Consider the following 17,686-nt stretch of genomic DNA (forward strand, 5'->3'; position numbering starts at 1 on the left):
TTTAGGGAGCAGAAAGATAGACGTAGGGAGTTTCTAAGTAAGAACTGCCTCCCAACCACCTAACCTAGCACCATGACAAACAGACCACTTGAGGACAGGATAGGAAACCGAAGAAGAGAAATCGCAGGTTTTGGCTGAGTCCAAGTGGCTCCTTTTGACTTCTGTAGTTTTTGTTATTGTTGGTTTGCTTTTTTACAGAAAAGAGAAATTGCCTCATTTGTTCTGCCAGAAACACGTTCCCGTAATGTACACTCAAATTTAAAGAGTCCATATATAGACATGCCTCCTCCCTAGGCTGAGCAAATATCAGGTGGCAATTGGAGAAAATGAGCTTCTTCTGGGCATCATTTGGAAAAGTTGATGTAGCAAGAACAGATTATATCAATGCTTAGTTAATACGGCATCATAAAACCCAGTGAGGCGTATGTTATTAGCACTGCTATTAGGAGTTTGGGGGCTTTTTAAATAAATGCTTTTTAGTCCTAAGTTAATGTTTTTCTGCTTCAAACATAGAGTTATTTTACCTTGGTAAAGGTAAAAAAACTGTTGTGATAGAATTTTTAAAGAAAATTAGTTAATGTGAATTGTGATTTACCATATCTGCTAATTGGGGTCTAGCCCTTACCTAAGCTTTTAGGAAGAAGAGAAGCATTTTCTGCAACAAGTCAAAAGCAGGGGCCATGTGCTTGGACACCGAAACCAATAGAAGACCTGTCCCAGGTGGTATTTGATCCAAAGTAGATCAAATAGACAATATTTTAAAAACCTGAAGGGCATATGGAAAGCTTGATACCACCATGTTGAAAAGTACTTCATGTTGCTGAAAGAGATAAATCTTGGGTTATTCCCTTTCATCAAAGAATTTTTAGTCAAAAACTAAAATGATTGCTGTACAAACTTCAGTATTTATTCAACAAGGAACCACCAAGTGTTCGTTTAGCACATGCTATATGCTAGGGATACTACATGCTAAAGCACGAGGCACACACAGAAGGATGTGTATGTTTCTCAAAGAGCTGGTAATTCACTAGCATAGTTATAATAATTAGAGAATAATGAAGATAATAATAATAAAGTGTGTGGTGGTTTTCAAACTTTAGGGTACTTATGAATAATCTGGGTTTCTCAGGCCCCAACACCAAATATTCTAATTCAGTAATTCTGTGGTGAAACCTAAGAATGTATATTTTTAAGTTACCCCAGTAATTTTATATAGGTGGTCCAAAGTCTTGCACTTTAAAAAAGAGTAACAGAAAAAAATCTAATGGAAAACCTTTTTGAGCTTGCAGCAGTTGGTAGAGTTTTTCTGAAGAGAACATGAATTAAGATGATCATCATAAAACATGTTGGGTTTGATTTTAGATTTAGTTCGTAGTATATAACATTTTGTTAAAGAAAGTTAAATAAACAGCAGTCACAAATTTCTTTTTTTTTTTTCTAGAACCCTTACTGCCAGAAGATTCTAGTATATAAGAATCCATCCACTTCATAAAATTCAATCCTATCCTTATTAGGTGGTATGGTATGTGTGCAGAAAGACTGCCTCTGATCCACACGTGGCCATGATAATATTTTAAAACCATAATTTTACACAATGAAATCAACAAGGTTCTGTGCTGTCATCAATAATGTTTTTTAACATCTAAATAATGAACTAACAAAATAAACAGGAGATCAATGAGGCATGGAATTGTAACTGAAGAAATAAATTAAAATGTGTTATGTCTGAGCCACTAGTTTCCACGCTAAAGATCAAGCATGTTATCCATGAGTTACATGGAATGAATATGCAGTAGTTGTAAGAGCAAAAAAGGAGATAATTCTCAATTTTCAAGACAAAATGTAAATGTAAAATAGCATAAGCTGTTTTCTATATTTTTCTCTCACTTCATGCTTACTTGTGTATATATGCGTGTGTGTAGTGGGAGTTAAAGTTAAAAGTTTAGACAAATTCCTCAAATTATCTGTCATTAAGAAATTACTTGAAACTTAGTAGTACATTAAATTCAAAATCAAGCAAAGGAAATTTTATAAACACAGGAATAAATGTGACTGCTTTTATTCAACAAAGGTTACATCCAATAAGAATATTAGTTTCTAAATTGCTATACATATTTAAAACATCTAACCTATTAAAAAAAAGTCACACGTAACATAATGCAAAAGTATTATGTTGGAAAATGACATGGCATAATGTAAGTGTGCATTATATTGTAATAATAACTTGTTCAGTAATACCATTAAAGAAGGAATAGAGATGTTTAGTATTGGTACGTGCCAGGACACATACGTATATATACATATATGAATCCATAGAAAATTGGACTATGATTCCTGAAAAAAAGAGACGAGTTTGGCAAAAACATTTCAAAATGATGAGAATCTAGTGGACTAGTCAGTTGATTCTTTTTATGTTATTGCTATTTAAGAGAATAAAGAGAATTTGGTGAAGGGCTCAGAAGTGAATGGGGAAAAAATGTATTTTCAAATATAAAGGGTGCAATCATTACAGTCTACTTCCAAAACCCCCCGAGTTAGACAGCATGTGTATATTGAGAGAGAAACAAAAATCATCAGATTAAAATTGGGGATATGACTTCTGGCCTAGCCTGTCAGGAGCTTGGAAGCCACCACTCCATCCTACCAAGTAAAACGCTGAATAAACTGAAAAATCAACAAGTTCTTAGATTCGGAGCCTCAGTGTGGACAAGTTTGAGCAATGAAATCTTCAGGGGACACCATCATAGGGGACCCCTTGCACTTTTGTGAGTTTTTCCTTCAGGAGTTCCACAAGATTCAAACAGTGAAGATTAGAGGACAATCCCCTTGTGTTTCCTAAAGGTAGAGGAGAAAAGTAGCCATTTTTTTTTTAAATTTTTATTTAAATTCTAGTTAGTTAACATTCAATGTAATATTGGTTTCAGGAGTAGAATTCAGTGGTTCATCATTTACGTACAACACCCAGTGCCCCCCATACCAAGTGCCTTCCTTAATCCCCATCAGTTTGTTTTCTAGCCTTAAGAGTCTCTTATGGTTTTTTTCCCTCTCTCTCTTTCTCCCACCTCCCATATGTTCGTCTGTTTTGTGAAGAACAACCATGGTTAAAATGTCTATACTACCCAACGTAATCTACAGAATTAATGTAATCCCTATCAAAATACCACCAGCATTTTTCACAGGCATTTTTAAATACTCCAGAGTGCTTTGTTCTTAACCAGGTCCCCCTCAGGAGAAACTATTTCATCAGAGCCTAACCTGCTGGGTATTGTCAGAGCCTAACTGACCTGGGGGAAGGGAAACACACAACTCCAGCCCACTCTAGCCACCCTGGCCCCTTTAAGAGCTGAGGTGGTGGCTGAAAAATACTGTGAAGTTCACAGTTCAGTGCCATAGACTCACTAAAAGACTGAGACTTAATCACAGGAATGCACACTTCCCCTTCCCCCACACCTCACCCCTACATTACTAAAGACCTATCAACAGCAGCTCCTTTTATCTAGCACATTGTAAAAAATTACAATACTAGAAGGGAAAAGTGGGGATTCTTTTTATTGTCATAAATCAATCAGTTCTGTTGAATTCTCACATGATAAAAGTTTTATGCCATGCAAACAAATGTAAGCTTTAAGTGGATCGCTGCAAGGATAAGACACATTATTGCATGTTTTCAGATCAACTTCAGCACGCATACTATTATATCCTATCCATCTCTACCAAAATAAACATTTCTAGTTTAAAAATTAAATAAAATAATGACTTTGCCATCTAATTATGATGAAATCACAAGGACCAGACTTAACCTCCCACCATAAACAACTAGAGAACTGGATAAAACACGTGAAGTAATTACTTTTAGACATCGGATAACATTCAACATAGGCATAACCTCTGTGAGAAGGGGAACCTGGATTATACATCATGCCCTCAGCTGCTGGCTGGAGGCACATTCTAGATCACTCTCCAGGCAGGGAAATTACAAGAGTCTCACTGAACTGAGGAGAAGGAGATTTGATTTCAGGGGGATTGAGGTGAGAAGGGATTGTACAAACAAAACAAAATTTGCACAAAAGCCCTTTGTGTCTTTGCTGAGACCCAGGCTACAACTGCATATTTGTGAGACAACAGGAAGCAGGCAAAGTAGGCTCTGGCTGTGAACTAAATAATTCTCTGAGCTCACAAAGAATGGTGTGTACTCAAGCCTTGACCAGCACTGTGGAGAGGTCTCAGTATTCACCTGGGCATTCAGTGCTCTTAGGAATGTGAGCCCTTGGGCAGATTAAAATAAGCTGTAGAGTAAAAAATACTCTAGAAACAAAGACAAAAACATACATATATCGTGGTATAAAAAATATCAGTTACAAAATGTATGCAAAGCCCACAAACCAAAAACTCTAAAACATTGCCAAGGGAAACATAACTAAATAAATGGAATGATATCCTTTACATACAGTTTAGAAAACTGAATGGTAGTTTTTAAATGGCATATTTCTCCAGATTCATTTATAAATTAAATGGACTCCCAGTCAAAATCCAGCAGGGTTTTTCAGTAATTGACAAGCTTATTCAAAATGCACATAGAAATGCAAACCTAGAAGAGTCCAAAATGTTTTGAAAAAAATAAATAACTGAGACGAAAGACTTTAACTACCTGATTTCAATATTACCATAATGCTACACTATTCAAGAAAGTGTGAGTTTTGGCTTTAGATGTAGAGATCAAAGTGAAAAGAATAAAGTCCAGATTTAGACCTACACAGTAAAATCAATTGATTTTTGATAAATGGACATATACTTAGCTGAATGATAGCCACCCAAAGATATTTGGTCCTAAACTCTGCAACCTGTAAATGTTACCATATAATGAAAAAGGGTCTTTGTAGATATGATAAAGACATTGAGGTGGAATGATTATGCCGGGTTATCTGGGTGGACCGTAAATCCAATCACAAGCATCCTTAGAAAAGAGAGGCAGAGAGATCTGACGCACACGGAGGAGAAGGCAGTGCCCACAGGCAGAGATTGGAGTGATGTGGCCACAAGTCAAAGAATGCCAGCAGCCACTAGAAACTGGAACACTATTTTGACCCAGTGATACCGATTTTGGACTTTTGGCCTCCAAAACTATGAGAGAATAAATTTTCATTTTTCTAAGCCGTCTAGTTTGTGACATTTATTACAGTACTCACAAGACACTAATACACTGCCAAAGCATTTAAAAGGGGACAGAGTAATGTTTTCAATGAATGGTACTTATTAAGGGCATATATCCTAGAATAATAAATGCTCCATAAAGTGCAGAGTAGAGCACAATGCATGCTTTTTAATAAACGATAAATGAATGAGTAAAGAAATTAATGTTGCCTTGCAACTTAAGTGAAATTAAAATTAATAGATGGCTAAGTTATTTTTAGCAAGTAACTTAGATAACAAGATGGGTTACTTAGCTTGTCCTCACCAACTCTTCCCCTCCAAATGAACTGTTAGGAGATTTTCTGTTTTCCCTAAAATCAAGAGTTTATGAATTAGGAGTATTTGTTCCCATGTTCTTATTTTCCTCATTAGTGTAGACCCCCCCCATTTTTTTTTAGATTTTATTTATTTATTTGACAGAGCGAGAGAGCACAAGCAAGGGGAGTGGCAGAAGGAGAGGGAGTGGCAAAGGGAGGGAGAAGCAGGCTCCCTGCTGAGCAGGCAGCCCAACTCAGGGCTCAACTCAGGGCTCTATCCCAGGACCCTGGAATCCTGACCTGGTCTGAAGGCTGACATTTAACTGACTGAGCCACCCAGGCGCCCCAATAGTGTAGACTCTTGTACATGGTCATTTACCTGGAAAATATCCCTGTGAAATAATAATAACTTAGCAGAGCTAGTATTGGCAGTTTTTTCTTTTACAAATTTTATACCAAATTGTTACGACATCATTATGACACTGAAGTAACTGATAATTCAGTTAAACAGAACACGAAGCTGCTTTTTGCCTGAAAAGTTAGTCAAATTGGTTATGTTTAGGATTCCCATTAATGACCCTCGTCTTAAAATCATCTATGCATGAGCAATGAACTTCTCTTCTGAGAAAAAAAAACAAATGCTCACAGAGAGTCACCAAAAGTAATTGCTTATTAACAGTTATAAAGAATTATTGTCTGAAACCAAGACATCTTTCATTTATATAATCAGAATTGAAATAAGAATAAAATAATTGAAAGTGGAGTCTAAACTAGCTGCCTCAAGAGATATTTCTTGAGAGTTCTACTGAAGTAATTCAATGCCCTCAACTCTGCCCAGTAGCAGATTATTTTCAATATTGAATAAAAGCAGAAAAATGTTTTTTTCTGCCAATTTGTACTACTTATCTTAAAAAAAAACTCCTACTAAGACTCTACAATTGAAAACAGAGAGGTAATATCCTGAAAGGCTCCAAAAGAGGCAGAAATCTCCAGAAAGGCAGTAATAAGCAGTTCACAACCAATAACCATCTGGAAGCTAGAATTCAGTAAGGTATTAGTAACTAATCATTATTAGCCATATGTTTTAATGACAACTCAGTGATGTACAATCAGAACTTCTAGAACCTGGAGTAAAATAAACTAAACAGTTTCTTTTATTATTTTGTGGAAAAATTGTAAAAAGTAAGAACATATTCCTTTTCACAGGTAATCCTGATCAGCAATTTGAAATTGCTATTTGTAGCCATAGATAATTGATTTTTTTATTCACAGTAATTATGTTCTGCTAAGTCTGTACCAACAGTGAACTAGTGAATATTGAACCATTCCATTTATGGGAAATACAGGGTTAGGTACGTGTGAGCCTCTGGTCAGCATATTTTTGTCAAATGATTAATACATAACTGTTTTATGTGTGTTTTTTGTTTAAAGACACCTCATATATATATATATTTAATATATATTATTTATATATTATATATATTTAATATATATTATTGATTCATTACCAATGACCTCATAGTCAACAGAACAATATCACATGCTTGGAGCAAACTTATCTAACATATGTATTTTCTACGTAAGACACACCACAGTCTTGCACTCAGGACATTAGATGACACTTCAGCACAAAGCTTGGCCATAAATTTAAACACTAAAACCACCCGTGAAGTGCAGAAATGCCAAAAAAAAAAAAAAAAAAAAGTGGTGCTGAACAGACCACAAAAAGGCCACTTGTTTACGTTCTGAGAGCTGAAAGAAGGCAGGGCATCCTTGTTCAGCCTCAGCTAGAATGTGCACGTCAGATGACGCAAATTTTTTGCTGCTCGACACATATCCCTGAATGACCCAGAAAGTGCTGCGAGTATTGCTTTTGGAGTTCCAAATAGATTCTAGCGAGTAGGCGAATTCGCAAGCACGTGAATAATGAGGATCCACTGTATTATGATGTGAGAAGAGGCTAAAGCAGACGGAAAAGCCCCTCGAACACAGAGCAGCCAGTGGAGCTCTGAGCTGGTGGGAAACACTGCTGAAAAGGGGACTGTCGCTCCAAGCAAGGACAGCCGTGTTTTGGTCACTCAGCAAATGACTGCTCTCGTGGGCCAACCCAGCTTGGCAGAAAGTATTCATGCCCCTCTTTATTTTGCATTTCTACATTGCAAAAATAGGTAGGACTCTTTTTCCAGGGGAAAAAAAGAAACTGTAACTACCTTCCAAAGATTTGTTCCAAGTAATAGATTTCATCTGGGGTGTATAACTTGGCATTGCAGGCATAGAATGCATGGGGAATTAATCTACAACGATTGGCCAAGATTTATACATTTAATTTTAGTAGATTGGTGATAAATTTCACACATGCTTGTCAATATTAAATAGCGTTGTTGGTTCCTATAATCATTGATTTGGCTATGTTATCCTCAACTGTCTCACTCCACAAAAAAAATGTTCCCCGAAAAGCTGAGATATACTCATTTATGAGACTTGTGCAATCCCGTATCTCCTGACATCAGAGTCATAAAAAGTGGTTTACTAATTGCAATGAATTTCTTTGCCTATGTCAGGCAAGGGGAAATGCTGACAGTTTGTTTATCACCAATAGGCCTCTTTGCTGATGAGAGATTAATCACACACTGCAAAGTTTTTTTCAACAGAAACACAAACTGCTCTCACAGAAGCAGTACAATTAACTTATGGAATCCCAACTCTAAATGCTACCTACAGACAATGCACACTATTTTTGTTTCTAGGGCTGTATGTATCATATATGTCACTGGAATGAAAATGTATCATATATTTGCCTCAATAAAATCTTTCCAAACTCAAAACACCTGCCCTGTTAATACCAAGAGAAATATATATATTAAATAGAAAAAGCTAACAAGCACATTTGCATTAAAAAATACTATTTTTATTTTGTACAAGGGGTCTGGGAAGTTGAGCAAAATGGGTGAAGGGGAGTGGGAGGTACAGGCTTCCAGTTATGGGGTGAGTAAGTCACAGGAATTAAAAGCAGAACATAAGGAATGTGGTTGATGATATTGTAACAGAGATGTAATGGACAGGTGGTCGTTACATTTGTGGTTAACACCGCATAACGTAGTAACTTGTCAAATCACTAAGTTGTACACTTGAAACTAATGTAACATAGTGTGTCAACTATACTTAAAAAAAAGTTAACTCAAAATGGATCATAGAACTAAATGTAAAATTCAAAACAATAGAATTTCTAGAAGACAACATAGAAAGCCATCTAGGTGAACTTGAGTTTGGTGATCTATTTTTAGATACATCAAAATGATTATCCATGAAAGAAAAAAAAAGTAACAACTTAGACTTTATTAAAATTTAAAAATTCTTCTCTGTAAAAAGTACCATTAAGAGAATGACAAGACAAGCTACTGAGTTGGAGAAATATTTGTCAAATACACGTGTGATAGAGGACTTATATTCTTAACAAGAAAAGAACCCACTTTAAAAATGGGCAAAATATCTGAACATATATTTCTGTTCACCAAAAAAGATATAGAGAAGGCAATTTTTCATATAAAAAGATGTTCAATGTCATGTGTTATTAGAAAATTGCAAATTAAAGCAACAATGAGATACCACTATGTAACTATTAGAATGGCTAAAATCCAAAAACTTTGACAATACCAGTTGTTGGCAAGGATGGGGAGCAACAGGAACTCTGATTCTTTGCTGGTGGAAATGCAAAATGATACATTTGCTTTGGAAGATGGTTTGGCAGTTTCTTACAAAACCAAATGTTTATTTTATCATATGATATAGTAATCACGCTCCTAGGTATTTGCCCAATTGAGTTAAAAATTTTTGTCCACACAAAAACCTGTTCATATTATTTTTTAAATAAGTTTTTGACAGTAATAAAAATTCTAAAAAGTTGGATCTTCTCCTCATTCTATTATTTGAAGATATCCTATGTTGGCATCTTTCCCTGTCTGTTGAGCATTAAGTTTTGTTACACACATGGCATGTCAATATTTTAGGGATTATTTGCCTTGAATAATTGTAGTTATGTACTGTCATTAAGTTACATGCATCCTAAAAACAATTTGAAAATTCTCTGTTTTTTTTCTTTGTGTTGACCAAATTCAAATTTCTCAAATTACATGTAGAAACGTGTAAAGGGCATGGCTAGCTGACCGTGCTGTGGGCAGCTACTAAAGCATCGATATTATAGAGATTATCTCTCATTTATTTTTTTGTTGTTGATGTTGTTACTAATTAGTTTAATTTTATGTGACTTCAAAATTTTAGAAAGGTGAGAAGTCGCATTTTTTGGATGCCTTTAAAAATCAACAAAGTAAGCCAGAACTAGCTTTTCATGAGCACTATTTGAATAATATTAAAGCAGATATCCTGAGCAGTGATCACCTATTAATTATTATTTCTTAAAGCAATAAGACAAGTAGTGCATCTCAAGACCTGATGTCTATCCTGATCCTTGAGTACTTGATAGCTCCAAGAATAGAGAGTTACAGGAAAAAAAAAAAGTTATCTTTTTTTCAATGAACTATTTGATTCATAGGACCAGCCCAGGTTTGTTTTTTGTTTGTGTGTTTCTTCGTTTGTTTTAAGGGAAAAATAATAAGGAAAAAAAGGGAGGAAATGGGATTATTTTTGATAGCATTAGAAAAGCTTCATGTACTATAATGTGTTGAATTAAAATTCAAAGTTTTGAATTCTCTATGCTCTGTATTAAATAAGTATTCCAAATCTTTTTATTCATTCTCTCAATATTTTAAGCTAATATAGTCACAAATGTTAGTACAGATTGCCACTCCCTTTAATGTTATGAATATACCTTCTCATATTACAACTCCTTTAGCTTGGCCTCTAAGACCCTTCCCATCAGGCCCTTATTTCTTACCATCTTACCTCCTATTATTTTCTTCATCCTCTACACACAAGTCAAATTGGATTTGTAAAGTCTATCCACATACATCATCCCGCAGCAGATGTCACTCTCATCTCACAGCTGCAAGATGGAGGTCCTGCAAGATCAGGCACTTGTCCAGAATCTCACAGTGAGTAACAGCAGAGAACACTGAGGCTGGGCTGTGTGTCCCTCCTGGGGTTCCTGACATCTCTCCACACTGCCCTCCAGAGGAGGGCACTTTAACTTTCCTCCTCCTCCTCCTCCTCCTCCTCCTCCTCTTCTTCTTCTTCTTCTTCTTCTTCTTCTTCTTCTTCTTCTTCTTCATTATGTTCAGTTAGGTACCGTATAGTACATCATGAGTTTTTGATATAGCGTTCAAAGTTTCATTAGTTACATATATGTTAACTCCAATCTTCTGTGGTTTTAGTCCAAGGAAAGTTGGGGACTTAGAGACGGTTGGGTGTCAATGTGAAGGTAAAGTATTTTATAGATAGGGAGCCATAGGCATCTTCCAGTAATATTGGGAGAGCAACTGTTACATTTTCCCATTTCCACATCTAATTTTGCCTTCATCTATCATTTTTCCCTTTTTCTTTGGGTTAGAGAATTAGAGTTCAGCAAAGTGAATGACTGTACATCTGCATTTTTGTTTTTCCTTAAAAAGAATAATTTATAGCCTACCTTTAAGTGAAATATCTAAAGAAAAAAGTAAATCATAGAATTATATTGTTCATTCCATTTATATGCCCTTCTACACCAAATGTTCTGAATGTGTAGCAAGGTCACAACATTAGAGGGGAAGTCTGAACAAGTTTAAAGGAGCTCTTCCTGTGAAGTGCTTTCTTACTTCCCATGGAGAGACGCTGTGACTAGTATCTGTTTTTCTCGCCTACTGTAATAAATTATACTCACAAATGGAAATGTAGGTCACATTGTGATATTTCTCCTTCTTTCTCTTCAGAAAAAAGGTAAAAGCATTCTCATTAATCATTATTGCATAATCTCATGTCAAAGATCTTTTTGCCAACTCTAAAAATCCCGGCTTTTTAAAATGGCATATCGCTCTTCCCTCGTGTACTGTGGTTACGTGCCCCTGGAGGGACATTCATTAGTTATCTGTGAGAAAATAGTCTCACATCCTAAGTCTGTGGAAAGTTCTCTATATTATGTCCTCAAGCATTAAAGAAAAGTTCACTCTGAATATCCTCTGAATATCAAAGCTAGCCCTGCTTTTTCTCACTTCAAGCAGGAAGTACGAATGAAGAATGTGGGCGAATGAAGACCATTGGTAACCAAAGCTTCCTTTCCGTCAGACCTTATTGAGAGCATCACCCAAACCCCAAGCACCTGACCCTTTTTTTGCTTTTGTTATTCAGAATCTCTAGAAATGGCTCTTTGGGCTGCTGAATTCTGTCCTCCTCTCAGTACCTGGGAGCACCCCTCCTTTTCGCCAATCCCACTGATCACTGAATGACCACAGAAGTCTCCATTATTCTTCCTCTTCCTGGCATTGCTTCAGACCCTTCCTTTTCATTGCCATTGCCATTCCTTTTCTGCGGTTCTCCACCAGGAACTACACGAGAAGGTGAGACATACCCACATCATCATCGCACTCATTGCATTGTAGCTCTGAGTTAGCAGTGACTCTCAGTTTCTGTATGTTTTTCATAATGCGATATTTTAAATATACCTGATTCATCCAATTCACTATCACTTTCTCTTTTTTTTATGCCACTCTTTCCTCTCTTCTGCAAGCAAGACACAGGTTTCCTAGTGGATCGGCTACTAGGGTAAGAATCTGACAACAGATTTGAGTATGTACGCCAGATGCTGCAATGAAAATCGTTTCTCTATTTCAAAATAGAAAAACCAGTTTCAAATCCCTACATCAAGTTAAATATTTGCACTTACAATCTGGGCTCACTTTTTGCAACCCTTTCCTTACTTACCATTTCCTTATATAGCCTGGCAGGGTAAGAATTAGCCGTGGGTCTCCGACTGCTTGAACAATCTCTAAGCCACTCTCAGCACAAATATATTAAGTCTTTCTGTCTTCCCTAAGGTTTGTTATGCGCAGTGCAGCTCTCCATTCTTCTTAGCTGAGCTATATTTACAAACAACCTCATTTGATTTGTTTTGAGCCAACTCTGCAACTTCTGGAAATCTTATGCTGTCTCTCCCATCCATGTTGATCTCTCTCGCTTTGTTGTTCTTTACTCCTCAAGTAGAATACCCTGGTGTTTCTACATCTTAAGCTTCTGGCTTGGTATTTTGGGGACTGAAGAAACACATTAATCTATCATCAGTCATGACTGAGTTCTTCTTCTTGTTGAGATGTCTTTATAGCCACTCTGACAGATGGGGTCACTATCTTGGATTCTGAACACTGAGCCACTGACAAGCTCTGTCTCCAGAGGGCCCTAAGGCTCCACATTCCCAAACTAGGAAGATATATCCAGGCACGGTCAGATATACAGTATGGCCCCCTGCCCTGACATGTTAGTTTTGTAGGGCAATAAAGACATATGTATATGATTTTTATATGCTATAATCCAGATGAAAATAAATCAAAGGTTTTAAGTTCTGCCTCATAGTATATATTAAGCTATTGTAGCAGAGTCCCCAAAATACAATGACCCAAACAAGATAGAAGAATATTAGTCTCACGCATAATAGTCCAGAATTGTAATCCCAGGTGGTTAATTCTGTTTTGTGGCTCTTCAAATGGCTCTTCAATCTCCTCCAGTGATGTCTTTGTCTGTGTGGTCAGACATATTTTACTAAATTTGCATTCTATCCCAATGAAAAGAGGAAAGAGAGGAAGGGAACACAAGATGAGAGATTTGACCTGAAAGATACAACCATCACCTCCAATCATATCCCATTCCCAGAGTTTAGCCATATGGCTAGTCTAAGACACAAAGGAAGCTGGAAATACCGGCTAGAGAGTCATATATTCGGCTAAAACCTGAGAGGGAGTTTCTATTACTAAAAAGGAGAAAAATAGACTGGACACAAGAGGAAATTAACCATGTGTACCACAGATACATGTATCTGCTATTCAAAAAAGCAAAAGAAATTCAGCCTATCTATTCTGAGCACAATTTTGCATTATAGTAACTTGAAATACTGACAATGGGCAGTTGAACCCTGAGCGCGAACTTCTTCATGGAATCATAACGACATAGGTGGGTCTTAACTAAACATGAAGAGAATTTAGGAAGTGCTGCCGTTTATCCCAAGTTATTAGCTACCATGCAATAAGTAAAACAACTTTGAGAAAACTGATATAAGTACATCATTAAGGCTAACTTTACTCTAATGCCAATACTTACTGCTTCTTAATTAAATACCTCTGATAATATTTAAACTACATAAATAGTCAAATGTGGTAACAACATTATGAAATATACACAAGAAAACATATGTTGAAGTCTGAATGGAAAGGAATCGAAAAGCACATTTTTTGAAATAAAGCAATGAGAACAGTACCCTTTGCCCACTTTTATCTCCCTACACATATGCAAATGCACAAGATAGCAAAGCCTGCAGATTTGGCCTGAACTTTCCAGAAAGCTGACTTTTTAATTATTAGATCCACTGAGTCATAAAATCTTTAAAAATTCATTGCTTAAAACTGAATCAATAATCTGCTGGTAATATTACATATTTATAAAAAAGAAACAAGAGGAAGTAAATTATAAATCAATTTTCCCCTCTACTCTGTATGATCATGTTCTTTACTGATTGATGGGTGCCTTGCTTTCCTGAAACATACTAATTCCTGCAGGAAAATCTTGATTAAATATAATGAAACTTTTTCATTTGCTGAAAAAATTGTATACTGGAAAAATAACGCCTTAGTATAGTGTCAGGTAGTTTTCATGAAAAACAAAGAGTAGAAAATAAGAAATTATAGACAGTAAATATGTATTTGGTCTTTCTCCTTTGTCCGCTGGAGAACTGGGATGAGGAATGGGTCTGACTAATCATTAATGACTGGTTGTGATAATCCTGCTGGCATTTTACCTATGATCAGTCCCAGTATTTATGCTAGAGAATGGATTTTAGAATTCTTTCTGCAGGGAAGGTGCTAAGGCCAGAGGTAGTCCAACCTCCAAAGATCTGAAGGCCAGATTTAGGTTATAAACCAATTACAAGGGATATAGAAGAACCAGAAGAGCTGAGTGGGAGGGCCAGAAAGAGGGATCACCCACGTAAACACAGCTGGGAGACCTCCAGGGGCTGTAAGCTCTTCACACATTTCTCTCATGTTCATATGGCAAGCCCAAGACACCAAAACAGAGCCATGCATGGAGTACCGTCCTTCCCACTGAGTTTTCTGAGAAGGCATTAATTCTCAGAATATACTAAGAAGAAAAGTTTTGCATTTTTAACACCATAATATAGAATATTTCAATTAGTATTCTAGCTCCTGTGTTGTTATACCTGGGAACGTTTAGCTGAAATATCAGTGAAATCAGCTTTGAGAAACACTGATGCTTGGGTTCCATAGGCAGAGACTCTGATTTAATTAGTCAAGAATGCACTCAGGAACTAAACTTCTCAAGCTCTTTAGGGGATTTTGGTTGAGAACCACTGGATTAAAGTACCAAAAATATGGGAATTTTATGTTGTATTTATTCTGATTTTTGACACATAAATATTAATTTTTTATTTGAGACTGTACTATTTATATATCCAGAAAACTATATAAATCTCTGTGATGTTTCGTTGACATTTTAGCACTTTGAATCTTATTTCACATTTAGTAAGTCTCTTGCAGTAACCCTATATTAGCATATACATGATGAAAGAGTCTTAAATTTCTCTGGTTCAAGCACACTAAAACTAGTAAGTATTATGGCTTTCTTACCTTCTTTTCCATCAAAAATAATTTTTTAAAATGTTATTAAATTTAAAGAAATTTAAATAAAGAAATACGACAATCATTAATTTGAAGTGTAATGGTCATGATTGTTCATTCTCCATTATTCATTGTATCCACATAATACTTTAACCCAATATTTATATTCCCATTCTCTTTGTCAGTGATTCACTTAAGAACCAGTTATTATTAATGAAATAGAAAGACAGTCTGCCTGTGTAATCCAGAGAATGCTACCTCACACTTAAGATGATATGGAAAGGGAGAGTTTCTCCTTTTCCCTGGATGATCTCATTTCTGAATGAATTATCAAGGTAACTTGCTGGTTTTAAGCAATAAGGTAAAGTCTCAGACCCTTTACTCATGAAGACTGACTGAGGGTAAGTATGGGAGGGGAGATCAGAGAGGATATAGAAGGGAAAAGTTGTAAAGTATGAGGAACAAAGAGCCCTTGGAGACAGAAGGGAAATTCTGGAAATAGGTGAACAAATCTGAAAAGGAGTAAGGATGTGGTAGGAAGAAATTTAAGGGGAGGATGACTAATGATCCATGCCCTTGTGTCATACCCTCCCCCTGAGTGTTCCATTGGCAGCCTAAGATCTCATAAGGGGACAAGACTCCCAAAATTGAGTTAGATTATGGTGAAGGTGAAAGGATTTCACACATGTAATTAAGGTTTCTAATCAGTTGACTTTGTGTTAATGAAAAAAGAAATTATTCTGGGTTGGTTTGATCTAATTAAGTAGTTTTTTTAAAAAGCGTACAGAAGTAGGAAGCAGGAGTGGAGATGCTCTTCTGTTGATCTTGAGAAAGCAATGTTGCCATGTTATGGAAAGGACCATATGGCAGGGAATGCTGGGTGGTCTCTAAGAGCTAGGGACCTCAGTCCCACAGCAGCAAAAGAAATTTGAATTTTGCCAAGAAACACCTAATGTTTGGAAGAGAGCCTTGAGTCTCAGATGAGAGTTCAGCCCCATACAGGTCCTTAACTGCAGCCCTGGGAGATTCTGGACAAAGACATTGCTAAATCCTGCATGAACTTCTGATCCACAGAAACTGGGATAATAAATTATCATGTTGTAAGCTACTAAATTTGTAGTAATTTGTTATGCAGCTGTAGAAAATTAATACAAGGAGCAGATAAAAGGTGAGGATGCTAATATATATATATATATATATATATATTTTTTTTTAACTCTTCTTAGTTAATTGGAAGATGAAGTCATGTACAAGAAGCCAAGGAGAAAGATGGGTGGTTAAAGATGAGTGGATAATGAAAAGAGTTTAAAACAGTCCTGGGATAAATTCAGCAGTGAGTCCAAGCAGCCTGAATGTGCTTGTGTTTGTGTGTTGTCTTATATTGCTGGTGAAAAGAAAATGATAGATTGCATTCTATTTTTTGTGCTCGTGGATCATTTGCAAACTTTTGTTTGCAGACATTCCATACCACCATTCACATAATTGCAGACGTTCCACTGGCAGCCTAAGATCTCATTCTTTGTCAATATTTAGGCTATATTCAGGCCTTCCTTGCTTTTCCCAAATACAGCACGAACTCCACAATACTTATACAAGTAACGTGTGGTTTTGTGGGGAGATAGGGAAGCGTGATTACATCACATGGCAAGATTTTCCATGAAAAGTAATTTTAAACATTGTATTAGTTTTTTAGGACTGCTGTTAACATAGTACCACAAACTGAGTGCCTCAGACAACAGAAATTTATCCTCTCGCAGTTCTCGAGGCTAGAAGTCCAAGCTCAAGATGTCAGCAAAGTTGATTCCTTCTGGGACTGTGAAGAAGAATCTGCTTCATGCCTCTTTCCCAGCTTATGCTGGTTTGCTGCCAATCTTTGATATTCCATGACTTGTAGAAGCATCAACCCATCTCTGCTTGGTGTTCATATGGCATTCTCCATATGTGTGTGTATTTCTTCACATTGTCTTCTCTCTGGGTATACCTGCATCCAAAATTCCTATTTCTATATGGATACTCATCATATTGGATTAGGGTCCTGCCTAATAACCTCATATTAACTTAATTATCTCTATGAATACCTGATTTCCAAATAAGGTCACCTTCTGAGATACTCTGGGTTGGTACCTTGAGATCTCCTTCCTCAATACATACAACCCATAACAAATATTTTATTCTTTATATTTCTCTGGTGTTTACAACACTGTATCTTCACTGTTGTTGTTTTTCCCAGCCTCTGTGACCATATCTATGTTCCCCCTTAACAGTCATAAATATTTTAGGTTTCAGTCAGTAGGCATTATAAAGGACTCACATGATTCTCCAGGTAAGTCAGCGAAGACCAACTGCCAGGTGTTTGGAAACAGACATCCCAAATGTCTACTGTGCCTATTGCATCCATGTTTGGACATTTTTCACCATTGGGAGCTCTGTGAAAATCAAGAGAAACATTAAGGGCTAAAATGATGATAAATA

Source organism: Ursus maritimus, unplaced genomic scaffold (assembly GCF_017311325.1).
Source record: "Ursus maritimus isolate PB19 unplaced genomic scaffold, ASM1731132v1 scaffold_1, whole genome shotgun sequence".
Taxonomy (NCBI): Eukaryota; Metazoa; Chordata; class Mammalia; order Carnivora; family Ursidae; genus Ursus; species Ursus maritimus.